General features: G+C 34.5%; 1 protein-coding gene, 1 non-coding gene and 1 pseudogene across 2 annotated transcripts in view; 1 reads left to right on the top strand and 2 right to left on the bottom strand.

Annotated features, from left to right (window-relative positions):
• Positions 1 to 8,898, top strand: part of LOC124515675 (60S ribosomal protein L7a-like) — a 58,158-nt pseudogene extending 49,260 nt beyond the window's left edge.
• LRP1B (LDL receptor related protein 1B) overlaps positions 1 to 14,227 on the bottom strand; it is a 1,918,909-nt gene that overhangs the window by 952,818 nt on the left and 951,864 nt on the right. The gene's annotated exons all lie outside the window — the stretch shown is intronic.
• Positions 3,189 to 3,293, bottom strand: LOC124516792 (U6 spliceosomal RNA). Its single transcript, XR_006963184.1, has one exon. It is a non-coding gene; the product is annotated as a U6 spliceosomal RNA (small nuclear RNA).

Raw genomic sequence — 14,227 nt, 5'->3', positions numbered from 1 at the left:
TGACAAAGAAAAGCATTAATCTGCATTGTATACATTAGATATTGAATTCAGTTCCAATTGTATCATGAGTTGGATGGCATTCAGAGAACTCGTAATGTGAGTGAGAGAATCAGTGATTACAAAGAAGCAGAAGGTGGAGATGGAAGTTAGAAGAGTGAACAGCATCTTACAGAGAAGTTAATGTTCCTATGATGATCTATTCTGAAGCTGGAGGAACTAAGAGTTTTGTGGAATTTTTTGCTTTTTTCTTAATTAGCATCGGGTTTGGGAACACAACTCAATTCCCCAATTTTCCTCAATTTTCATCTATATCCATCAATGGTCATACTAGACTGGCTAAACTGATGAATAGTAAAAATTAGCTCACAAGCATATATCAGTCTCCAGATAACAAAGCACTTTAAGTTGTCATATTCAACACTTATTTTCCTACTAGGGATGAATGAAACAGACAAAATTGTTCACATTTTATAAATGCTGCTTTTGAATGTCAGATGATGATTTTTCACAGTTTCATTAAACAACTAGTAGGACACTAAACTAGAACTCTACCCTAGGTAGTCTAACCCAAATTGTGGGCTTTTTTCTCTTTGTAGTCCTTATGATAATGCTTGCTTTGGGACATATTTCTTTTTGTGATAGTAACAAACAGATTTTGCTGAAATCCAGATTTGGAGAAGCAGCTTTAAATCCCCCATAGCCTCATTAGAGAGAAAATAAGCTTTGGAATTTGGAGGATACAGAGTCACTCTAAGAAGGAATAATGCAATTGGAAATATAGTAGCAGCTGGTCCAGAATTCTTTTACTGATTACTTTTATAATGTTTTCCTACCCAACCACTAAAACTGGTTACTACTATTTCCTTCTTTCTATTGGACCCACTATCTCAATGGCTCAGTGTTTTAATCATCTCATTCTTGCTATAAAACATCACCCTTCATCTAATGTTTCCATTTTTCCCAACAACCCAGTGTCTCAACAAACTCAAGTAACAGTGACAGACAATGAAATATTTTCAATGATATGTAAGTTCTGATTTTTTAAACAAGTTGTGCTGAAAGAAGGCAAAATGAATAAAAACACTTAAATACAAGGAGCTGGAGAGCTCCAATCCCTGGTATATTTCAGAAAAAATCAAAGAATGTGGGAATTGAAAGGAAACCTTACAAATCATCAGTTATGAATTAACCAAGGTTACCTGAATCCAGAACTGGAAGCCAAATCTTTTGACTTAGGCCAGCACTCTTCCTAATATACTATGTATACCTTCTACACCACCAACTCTCGTTTTTCTTTCTTTATTTTTGGTTGTCTTTTTTCTGTTAACTCTTCAATGGTGAAATATTGATAGCATTGATTAAATATTTGTATAATTATAACTATGACAAGTTCACTAATCCACATGGGATATTATGATTTCAAATAATATCTGCTAAAAATTTTTCATCATCTATTAGATATACACGTACCTCCTACAAACTCACAATATCCAGGATTAACAAATTCATTATTCACTTATTATTACTCTGTTCATTTGAGAAGGGCATCATCACCCTCTACCGATATAATACAAAATTGTGTCATTAATAATTTTAAGTAATTGAACCGTTAAGAAAATAGGAACAATAGTACATTCTCAGTAAGTTATATCCATTTAAATATGAGTATATAAAGGAAAATAAAAAATTAAAAGTTTCATATAATTTGTGATTATATGAATAATCATGATTAAATTCTTATTTAAAAATAATCATTTTTAGTTAGAAGTCTTAGTTAACACAATGCTCACAAGCTTCTAATATTTTCTTAAGTGTTAAACATACCATTATTATTAGCATGCTTTCACTTGAAGTCTTAAGGCATAGCTATTTGTAATAAATTAAATGTCTTCTACACATAACACATTCATAATACATACACATAATATATCACAAAATGATGTTTCCTCCTTTTATGCAGGTAATACCCTAGTCCAAGCAACCACTACCCATCTTAAGCTATTGAAATTGGCTCTTCACTAATCTTCCATTTCCATTTTGACCCTTATGAACAAACACACACAGTATACACACTATATTTCACAGTAACAGAGTTGCATAGATTATAAATCTGGCCTAGTGACACTTTAAATTTTCCAACTTGACTTTCAAGGTTCTGGATGATATACCCCCAGCCTCTCTCTTCACATTCAATTTGAGCCACTCTTCTCCTTGGTTATTGTATGCCAACCATGCTATCTTTTTTCCACCTTCTCAAACATGCTCCACTCTCTTATTTCTCGAGGCATTAGACTTGGTTTCTCTCTGAAAGACTCCTTGTGCTCCCTGTCAACATTCCCACTTTTCTTTCCGTAATTTTCTTCTCTTATCCTTTAAGTAACATTTTAAATGTCATCTCCTCAGTGAGACTTTCACTGACCAAGTAATCTAACTAATGTCTTCTCTGTCACTCTTGAAAATAACACAGTATATTCACATAGAACTTACCATAATTTGTATTTATGAATGTATGTATGAAAGCATTTATTTGTTGCACTGGAGTAAAAAAATAAATAATAGTCTTAAGATTTTTTTTTAATGTTTATTTTTTAGAGAGAGAGAGACAGAGCATGAGCAGGGGAGGGGCAGAGAGAGAGGGAGACACAGAATATGAAGCAGGCTCCAGGATCTGAGCTTTCAGCACAGAGCCCGATGCAGGCTCAAACTTACAGACGGTGAGTTCATGACCTGAGCCAAAGTCCGATGCTCAACCAAATGAGCCACCCAGGCGCCCCAAGAATTTGTTTTTATATGATGTATCAATTAAGCTCATATGGCTTTTTAACAACTTGATTTAAAAAATACATTATTTTAGTGTAGACTAGTACTAGCAAATCCAAAAATTAAAATGTAACACACATAATACATAAAACCTCTTATACTTCAAAAGCACCTATCCTGCATGGCTTCATCTAGATATAGTGGAAACATACTAATTTAAAAGACTGGTTGCTACTTTATTTTTACTTTTTTATTTCCCAAGATATTATTTGTTTTAATTTTTTAAATAATTTGAGACTTGTAGAAAAGTCATAAAAATGGTTCAAAGGACTCCAATAAACTTTTACCCAGAATCCCCATTTAGTATAATTTTACCATACTTGCTTTATCATTGAATATACAAACAACATATAAAATGTATTTTTTCTAAAATTATGTAATAAGAAATGCTTCACAAATGTCATCCTTATGCAGTAGTCAGGGTAATCTCGGTATTGTTCCATATTTAGTATATGTGCAGCTAAAATGTACACTAAGCGTTTTTAATTTTACCCAAATCTAGCTACCATTATATTTTCCAAATATCACATCTACATGAATTAACCAAAAGAGGCATTGTACATATGATAAATGTCAATATTTCTTTTGTTTTTTTTTCCAGTAGCAATATTAAAATACTTACCAAACAATACAAGATAGACATTAACTAAGTGGAACAGACACAGTTGATATATGACCAACATGGTCATGTAGGTGTTCATTCAGCTCCTTCACTTTTTGTAAAATCTGTTTTTGTTGGGGGCTTGCATTGTTTATTTGATGCCTCATATTAGTGAACTACAGTTAATGATATATATGGTAAATAACTACCACTGTAGAAACACTAACTTATTTGATTCATATAATAATCTTTGATAGAAAAATCATAAATTTTTTTAAAAATGGAGGTTTTCAGGGATTAAAACTTATTTTCCATTCAGTTAATAAGGAGCAATGCTGGGATTAAAATCTAGGTCTGTTGGATTCCATAGCACATTTTTCTAACTATGATGTAACTACTTAAAACTACCAGGTTTTAGATGATTCTTATTTTAGAAATAAAAGCTAAAATATAACTATCTAAAATAATGTATAATGGTTTTAGTACGACAAGCTGTTTAAAGATAAGTGATGGAAATGGTGGTGTATGGTAGGAAGTCTAAAGCAGACACCTAAAATGAAACATGACAAAGAATATTATAACATAGTTTATCTATAGAGCCAAGTAATATGGCATACTTTCATTTGGGTGGGCTAGTCTATGTGTCAACAATTGCCACTAAAAATAAATGTCTGATTCAGCATCCTATTTTACCAGAAGTTACCTGACAGCTTGTATCTATTATAAATGATGTGCATTAAAACAAGATTGCTCTCCATCTGCTAGAAAGTGAGGCAGTGCTTTCTATTATAACTGTGTTTAGAAAGAAAATGAGTCAGTTACCTAGAGTAGTGAAGTGCACTGTGTAAGACAGTGAACTATTAAACAATCATATTCAATCACTATTGAAATTTAAAATCCTGAACTACCAAATTATAGACAGATTTTTGCAGTTCAGTTTGTCAAAACAGAAAAGGACATGAGAGAAAATAATTACAATAAATAACTGTAATAATAACAATGATCGTGTTTGCTAGCAACTTTTATCCGTATGGTCTTCATTTAGTAGAGTTGTTTCTGCTTAAATGTATTACTAATCAGGAACACTACAGCAAGATTTTCTGGGTTCAAAACCTGACTTCATTAATTAGTAACTATGTGACATGTAGCAAGTGCTTTTCTATTGCTGCTTCAGTCTCCTGATCTGTATAATGGGTATAATAAATAATGCAAATCTCACAGGCTCTTGTGAAGACCAAATAAATGATACAATAGCTTATAAAATAGTATGATATAGTAAGTGCATGACAGATAGAGTAAATTAGTAATCATAATAGACGTAGTGCTCACTGGCATTTTGATATAAATACCCTTAGTAGTGCAAAGTTGGTTGGAAAAGATGGGGCATATATAGGTAAATAATAGGAAAAAAAAACCTTCTGATTAGTAATTTATCTTGACATTTCTGTGTTTCCCCACTCATTAAAAATCAATGGAGTTTTTCCAAAACTACACCAAGGGCTTCTATTGCACAGTTTTCCAGGATAGCCACGAATAATCGAAGTGTTTTAGCACAATTGCACTATCATTAATCCTGCATTACAAGGTATAGTAGCCTCCAGGAACAGACCTTATAAAAACAATAGCAATAGAATTATAGTTGTTATGTATTAAAGAAGAAATTGTCCTAAGGACAAAAGTTTGAGATGTCATCACTTGATGTATCAAAATTGATAACAGGAAGCAACAAGTTCAACATCAACCATGTTCAAATGTGGAAGTGAAGACAGGATTTGCACACAGACTGGCACTGAGAAAGATACCACTCCCTCTCACTCCTCTCACCCCAGTATAATCAAAATCTAAACAGACAAAAACTGTTGTTTACCTAAGTTATTAACATTACATCCATGTTGGAATTTCGTTCCCCATTATACAAACTCTTAATTATAGAGTACCTATATATTTTTTGGGAATATGTTTACATACTCCTATTCCTATCAAATGGTATATAGCAAACCCTATTCTGTGGTATGGATTTCAATCTTTTCTTCTAAAATTGTGCTATCTTTAAAAAAGTCCCATTTTTTTATGAAGAGATATGAGGACCAAATAAACCCCACCATCCTGACATGGTAGATATGATAATAAGGCATAAGTCATTTCTGAATTAAAAAAAGCTGCCTTTTGGGGGGGGCAATTAAGCCACCATCCCTAAAAAATGACACCTGAGGAAGGATTTTTCATGCATGGGTGAGTCAGCTAGTCCTTAGTTATAACCAAAATGTGACTCTCCTTACTCTTTCTCTAATAACCCCTCCTCATGTGACTTCTTCCTCATTGTTTATTTGCCAGCCAGTCTCACACTGAGCTTTAACTGTGTGGAGAAAGCACAGTTAACGGATCCATTGACCCTCTCAATTTCTAAAGCGATTTCCTTCTCAAACTGTGACTTGAATGGTGAGAAAAGTGCAGGGGAACTGCTTTCCACTCCACAAGAAATGTTAGCATTTACCTACTTCCTCTTTCTCTGCTCATACAAGCTCTTTTATGTTTAAAATCAAGAGTAAATACTCCTTTCAAATGCCAGCATGTTAACAATGGCTGACTATACATGGGGAAATTGAGCCCATCATTATCATCAGGGTAAAAGATGCAGGGTAAAATCTGTCCTTGTAAGTTATACATTTAGGAAAACCATTGAACCACTCTTTAATTGTGGCCCTGTGGCTTTACAAGATTAATGCTTTCTAAAGGTGCTTCTTTGCTATTTAGGGAGTAATCCTGGCAAGTAGACTTGGGCTCATCCAGAATTCATAGCCTAGTGGTATACAGAGAGCACAGAAAACTTTTTTGGAATTTGACTGAATCTAAGTGAAAACGTGGAAGTCCTAGATTTCAACACTATTGAAGAAAAGATACAATTATTCTGAAATGAGTCACCTATTTCCTGATTGATTCACAATAATAGTCCTATAATCACTCAGTTTCTTTTTTCTTCCTTTTCCAAAAAGTAAATAGGTTTTATTTTTAAAGCAGTAGGTTTATAGAAAATTGAGCAGCTATAGAGCTTCCATACATCCCCTTTCTTCCTAACGCGTGGTTTGTCCTATTATTAATATCTTGCATTACTGTGTTATCCTTGTTACAATTAATGAAACAATATTACTGCGTTGCTATTAACTAAAGTCCATAGTTTACATTACGGTTCACTCTTTGTGTTGTACAGTTAATTATTTGGGTTTGGCCAATACATAATGACATGTATTCACGTTGCAATATCATATGGAAGAGTTTCACTGCCCTAAAAATTATATTTATTCCATCTGTTCATCCCCCCTCCACCCAATCCCCTCCCCCAAACTCTGGCAACTGCTGATCTTTCTGCTTTCTCTGTATTTTGTTTTCTTTTTCAGAATGCCATACAGTTACTTCCTTTAAAATTTTAGAACAAATTCTGTGTGTCATTTCTACTCATCTTCATGGAACTAACAGATATACAAACTTATAGGTGCCCATGTTAAGGTATAAAATTACCACCCTGCATATTCCCAAGTGTCATTTTCCTCAGGGCTGAGTACCTAGTCTTGTGCATAAATGGTAGTATACCACAAACCCCCACATACCTCATCTTAACCCCCATTCTCCCAGCTTAAAGCTGACTCATGGGTGTAGTGTAGTGGATTAAGAGTGCACATTGCTTCAGTTTGAACCCTGATTGCAACACTTACTGGGTTTTTGACTATGGGCAAGTAATTTACCTTCCCAAAGCTTCATATGTAAAAGAATATAGAGGTATCAAGTACCTCACAAGATAACTCTGTAGATTAAATTGAAAAGTGTAGAGGGAGTGCTGAGGACAACGACTGGCCACAGAAAACAGTCAGTAACGCTGTTGATATTAATCTCTTTCTTTCTCTGTCTCTCAAAAAAATGGGCCCTATCAGAACTGCAACTTCACATTCTGATGTAGCACAAAGCACAAAGAAAATAAGATAAATAATGCAAAACTAGTTAATTGACTTTACTTATCCTTATGTAAAAGAGTTTAGTCTCTAGGTAAGTGATGATAGAGTGACTTGAAGTTCTGGGGTACTTGAGACCATTTATGAGAACATGTTCACTTCCGATGGAGGTAGAATCACCTCCATTTTTGCACAGATGGCCTCACTATATGAATTCTATGTGATGTAGTCACCATCTATCCAAGCAAGACAAAGGAGCAGAACAGGACACTCTATAAAGTGTTGCATAATCATTTGTCTCAGGTAGTTTATATATGGCTCTACATTATGAACATTAAGAATATTATTATGAAAAATATATAATGTAAAGATCTTTCCAATGCACATCTTTAATAAAGCTACCTCCCAGAAAAATCTCATAGCTCTGATATAAGTTTGGAAAAATACTATTAATTACAGGTGTTTTTGGAAGAGATTTTGATCCTGTCAATTTACTTACAATATTCTAGGCTAAAGTAAATATTCTTATTTCATTTGGGAAAAATGGGATTTTGGTTTTAATTACAATTAATCATATGTTAGCTGTTAATCCTATAGATTACAAAACAAAGAAGTTTTATGAGCTATTCAGTATTATTCATCTTAATATAATTAATTGTAATAAAATAATTTAAAATTGCCTTTTAAATATTTTAGTTTATGTATTTATTTTGAGAGAGTGAGTGAGCATGAGTAGGTGAGGGGCAGAGAGAGGGAGGCAGAATCCCAAGCAGGCTCCATGCTGTCAGCATGGAGCCCAGTGTGAAGCTTGAATTCACAAACCGTGAGATCATGATCTGAAATAAAACCAAGAGTTGGACACTTAACTGGACCAAACCACCCAGATGCCCCTAAAATTATTTTTTAACCATGCAATATTAAGTTGTCTGATAAGTGGAATCTGAAATATGAAATAAGTCAACAAAAATAAAAATAAATAAAAATAAGGCATAGCGTAAAAAATATTTTCTTTACTAAGCAACCTCAAATGTATACGTTATTAGTCTGCTTATCTTACCCAGGTACTTGTCTTTAAAAAATAGAAACATACACAGATCCAAAGAGTAAGAGCATTTAAGGAAGGCAGAGTTTCCAGCAGCTAGTTCTATTTCTCACTAGAAATTTCCTTATCTTCAATCATCTAAACCTATGTTTGTCTTATTTACTGGGAAGCAACTATAGATCCCAAATGTATCTTTCTCTGTGGAATAAATTAGGGCTTTCTCTGTAAATTTAGCATGATTCAGCACCAAAAAAAAACATGCTTGGTAGTGACAGTTTGAGTAATTGCCTTGTTAAATCATCACAGGTATTATCGATGCAGTTTTCACTGTCATGGTTGTAGTCGTCATCATCATCATCACCTCCATTACCATCCTTATCTACTGCTTGCAGGGTTTTGATAAAGAACCTCAAAATATCCATCATGAAGAACATGATTTGCTCTCAAGTACAGTAATTCGCATTCTACAGCAAATATTCTCATGGCAGTGAATCAATACATCTCTCTCTCCCATTCTCAGTGAAATTATGTTTTGCTTCTTCTAGTTCTTTTCCTAACAGAAACTTGATTATGTTCAGAGAACCATCATTCCCAATGACCTTCCCAACCATGCTCCCTCACCACTACCAAATTTTCAAATGACTGGGGGAAATTGAATACACTTCCAGATCTTGGGGTGGACTCCAATTAATACAAATCCAAACAGTACATGGTATTTCCCCAGCAACTGAGACTGCTCCAGGTGTGAGAAAGCAACCTTATTTAGCCCATTCAAACTGAAATAATGGATTTATAGTCCATAGTAAGGGGTCAGGTTTCTTACTTTTTCTTGCTGCATGAGAATAGTACACAATTTTCCTCAGTTGGTAGTGGCAACAAACTTATGACCAAGGGGGAAAAGGCTGTAGCTGTGGATGGGAGAGCAGGGAAATAGAAGGGATATGGCTCCTTAAAGATGTCAATGAGGCATCATTTCAACCAAGCCTACATCCAACCAAGCTTGCTCTTCTCTGGCCTTCCTCTAAGTTAGAAAATGAATTAACTTATCATTTAAGCCAGTTAGAGTTAGGAGGGGGTTTTTAGTATCTGAAGTATTATTCAACACACCAACCATTATTACACTATATTTACACTGTTTCAACTATTTTCTCTTTCTTTTCTACTTCTAATGTTATGCCCACCAATAATCCATTATGTCTTCCACTCTCAGATTGAATTTCTGCAAATGTTACATTTATTCAAAGCATGTTCTAAAACAAACAAGCAAGTCTATGGGCTGGTACTAGTAGTGAGATCTTAAGAAGTACAAACAAAAGAATAATTATCATTCGAATGTCTGAAAAGAGTAGGAAATAGGGTTGGGAGTATTCATGGTGTTTCCAGCCTTTCCAAAAAAAAGGATATTTAGGTTCTAGGAATTAGGCACCAGTTATTAGGAGAAATTGCCCCAATCTGAAAATGCCTATTATTTCATTTACTGGCCAGAGCATAATGTGCTTGTTTCTCTGATTAAAAGTTTCTCTGATTAAAAGTTGTTTGGATTTGTGAATGTTGCAAGAGGTGATACAAACCTAATAATGAAAGTGACTCATTCAAAGTAAAATGATAAACTTGAATTCTAAGCATTCAGGAGATTATAAAAAAAATTGGAAAAATATGAATCTACTCAATTTAAAATACATTTTAGAAATAGGGCTTTCACATGTTATCCTCTACTACGTTTAATTTTTTATTACCCAAAAAGAAAAAAAAATAATAAAATCAGATAGTGGTCATAGTGGCAGAAGCACTCATCTGTCACCAGAAGCTCATAGCTCACACCCCTTCCTTTCCAAAATGTGGAATGGCTGACAACTTCCCAGTTAGAAACCATATTTTCTAGCCCTCTTGTCATCAGATGTGACCAAGTGACTAGATGTCACTAATTGGAATGTAACTGAAATAATGATGGTCATTACTGAGCTGGAATTAGGAAAAAGAAAAAAGGCAGACATGTCATTCCTCTCTCTGGTCAAAAATCAGAGGATTCTCAGACCCTAAAGGATGTAGGAACCACAAGATGGAAGGAACCTCCATCTTTGAATCATCACAAGGATAAAAGCTGCTTGATAGTTCAGAATGCATACATTGGACTCGACCTTGAGCAATAAAACAGAAAACAAATTGACAAAATTTCTACTGTGCTATCCACTGAAATTTACGCAGTGAGTATTATCATAACAAATTCAAAAGTTGGTAGCACAGGGGCGACTGGGTGGCTCAGTCGGTTGGGCGTCCGACTTCAGCTCCAGTCACGATCTCGCAGTCCGTGAGTTTGAGCCCCGCGTCCAGCTCTGGGCTGATGGCTCAGAGCCTGGAGCCTGCTTCCGATTCTGTGTCTCCCTCTCTCTCTGCCCCTCCCCCGTTCATGCTCTGTCTCCGTCTCAAAAAAATAAATAAACGTTAAAAAAAAATTAAAAAAAAAAGTTGGTAGCACAAGTACAAAACTACCTTAATAAAAATTTAAAATACATTAAATATAATAAGATTGTAAATTACTACATTGAAGGGGTGCCTGGTGGCTCAGTTAAGCATCCAATTCTTGATTTTGGCTCATGTCATGATTTTATGGTTCATGAGATTGAGTCCCCCATCAGGCTCTCTCTCCCTCTCGGTCTGCCCCTCCCCCCCAATAAATAAATAAACATTTAAAAATGCATAACATTGTCAGATAACCATGGGTCGCCTGGGTGGCTCAGTCAGTTGAGTGTCCTACTTCAGCTCAGGTCATGATCTCATGGCTAGTAAGTTTGAGCCCTGAGTCAGGCTCTGTGCTGACAACTCGGAGCCTAGAGCCTGTTTCAGGTTTTGTGTCTCCCTCTCTCTCTCTGACCCTCTTCTCTCTCAAAAATAAACATTATTTTTTTTTTTCTTTAATGCATAACATTGGCCTCATGGTTAAGGCAGCAGCATCAGGGTAACTAATGTTCAGGACTGAAAATATTAAAGGTTAAAAATACTTGATAAAAAATGTCATTTGCAGTATCTTGATAAATATATTGGAAGAAAAAACAAGTGCTTTTTGAGCCTATGTATTTAAGGGAAGAAGTTTAAAAGTCTAATATTAGTAATTGTGTTAGTTACTACATGCCTTCGTTGGCAAGATATTACGGGGAAAAATGAGTATAGGTAAGAACTGGCTGACTGACAACAAAAACTGAAAGGGAATAGACCAAGTCCAAAATTGAGGTCTTCCAGCTTTGGAGATCCAGTTGTTTCTAAGATGTGAATACTAAGAAAAATTGCCGGAATTACTTTGAACAACAAAAGCCAATTAACTTCTCAACTGAATAGAAGAGTTTCAGCTTTAGATAAAGGTGTTTGCTTCCCACTGGCGTGTTGTTTTCAGGCTTCGAAGTGACCACAAACAGGTTGAAAGAGAAAACCAAGAGAGTGAGGTGCAAATAAATAATTTGGGTTTGATAATTATTTGTAGAGTATAACTTTGAGTGAGGATATTGGTATATAGAAGTAATGGGAAGCAAAGAAATCAAAATTCTACTAATTTTCAAGGGAATTTATAACTTCAAAAGCCATGAGCCTATCTTACAAAATTCTTTGTTTCTTCAAACCTTAAAACAACTTGAAAGGAACAAGAAACAGTCTGTGAAATATATAGAGTCCACAGGGGGAGGATGCCCCATTGCCAACTTCAGATGTAGTATTTAGCACAACAGACTAGAAAGAATCTCCCTGGGGAAGCACAGGTAAAGAACAATGAACAAGGGGAGATGTTACAGGGAAAGAAGTACCATCTAGACAAGGGAATTTCTAAACTACCAGGACAGAGGGTCTTTCCTTTACTTTCCTGGTAGGATTTCATTATTTCTCTATGCCAATGACTACTGTGTGCCTCCAATCTTCTATTTTCTAGATGATGATTCTTGTTTTTATTATTCTATCACTGTTCCACTGATTTATATAGAGTATGGAGGGGACAGTCGGGACAGATATCTTGTCTTTTGGTTCATAATTTGCTGTATACAAGGAAGTACAAAAGGACATGATGGAGAGGACTGCACATCACCTGGAGGTCCTCCACTTTGAACTCATGTACTATATTCTATGAGAAGAAGGGCATATATGGATATTTGGTAGCCAGAAGAGAAGACTGGGACAGAAATGGCAAAATGTTTATTCAAAATGCATGTTCCCATTTCCATAGTATGGTGATGTCATGGGCAAGAAACTGCCTGATGCTACATTTCCCTGATCTCCTTGCATCCAACTTGTCTACAGATATTCAACATTTTCCCCCTTCTACTAGTTGCGAACAGGCCGTATGAGATTCTATAGCCACAAAATGGAAGGAACCCTTATCTCAGAATAACCACAAGGAGGAAGATACCTACCAACCTCTAACACACTCATCAGATTCATACGGGTATGAAATATAATTTTATTGTGTGATGTCATCATTTTGGTTTATAAAAGTGACTACCATTATCCTAATACAGTTGTTATGAGATTACTGTATTGATATTCCTTCAAACTTCAGTGTATATCCTGTGAAAATTACATTGGTCTTATGCAGTCATTTCAATTAATAAATAAAATTATATACACTTGAAATATCTTTCTCAAATCGAGTTCATAATAATAAATCATTTAAAAAATAAAACAGAATATCTTTGTTTTCACTTAAAAAATGAGAAATCTTAGCAATTCAGAGATTTTTAAATCACTGGAGAATTCCAAACACTTTAGACATGTTCCACATTAAGTTCATGGGATGAATCAATTATTTAGCTATACCTTCAAATTAATGAGACTCCCAAATATAAATTCAATATGAGACTTAGACTGAAACCCTCCAGAAAGTAGGACTATTTTCTTTTTATATGTTGCTTTTTAATCTCATTTTATGCCACACTAAACCAGATATAGAATGTAATTATAGAGATTTACTAATAGTTTGGTTGCTGATAATGTTACTATAACCTATATTCAATCATTATGAAGAACAATGACAAAAATCATTTGTTTTGCTTTTCTCAAAAAACATTAAATTAGTTTAAGATGACATAGAGGCACATTTTATGAGCAGTTGTTTATCTAAACACAAGTTTTTTTTATTCCATGTTTTTTCCAGTGTTACTGAGAAATTATTGGCATATATGTTTGTAAAAGTTTAAATCATGCAGCATGATAGTTTGATTTACATATAGTATAATGGATTCAGCTTACATCTACCTATCTTCTCATATAGATACAATAACAAAAAAAAAGAAATAAAAGGAAAAATATTTTTCCTTGTGATGAGAACTCACAGGATTTAATCCCCTAATAATTTTCCTATGTATCAAACAGCAGTGTTAGCTATTCTCACCATGCTGTACATTACATCCCCAGTACTTATTAATAACTGGAAGTTTGTATCTTTTCTCCCATCTTCCAACTTTTGCCACTGGTAATCACAAATCTGATCTCTTTTTCTGAGAGTTTTTTTTTTTTTCTTTTTGTTTACATGTCACATATAAACGAGTTCATAAAGTACCTGTCTTTCTTGGTCTGACTTATTTCACTTAGCATAATGCCTTCAAAGTCCTTCTATATTGTCAAAAATGATGGGGTTTCCTCATTTTTTTCTTTAGTGGTTGAATAATATTCCAGTGTGTGTGTGTGTGTGCGTGTGTGTGTGTGTGTACACGTGTGAGCACATGCATGCATGTGTGTATCACAAATTCTTTGTATAAAAATGCAATGATACATTGATAGACACTTAGTATCTTTCTATGTCATGGTTCTTCTAAATAATGTTGTTATGAACATGGAGGTGCA

This window comes from Lynx rufus, unplaced genomic scaffold (assembly GCF_022079265.1).
Source record: "Lynx rufus isolate CCGP_SWC_20201006 ecotype Redwood Valley unplaced genomic scaffold, mLynRuf1.p SCAF_2, whole genome shotgun sequence".
NCBI lineage: Eukaryota > Metazoa > Chordata > Mammalia > Carnivora > Felidae > Lynx > Lynx rufus.
This window is presented reverse-complemented; position numbering and strand designations above follow the sequence as displayed.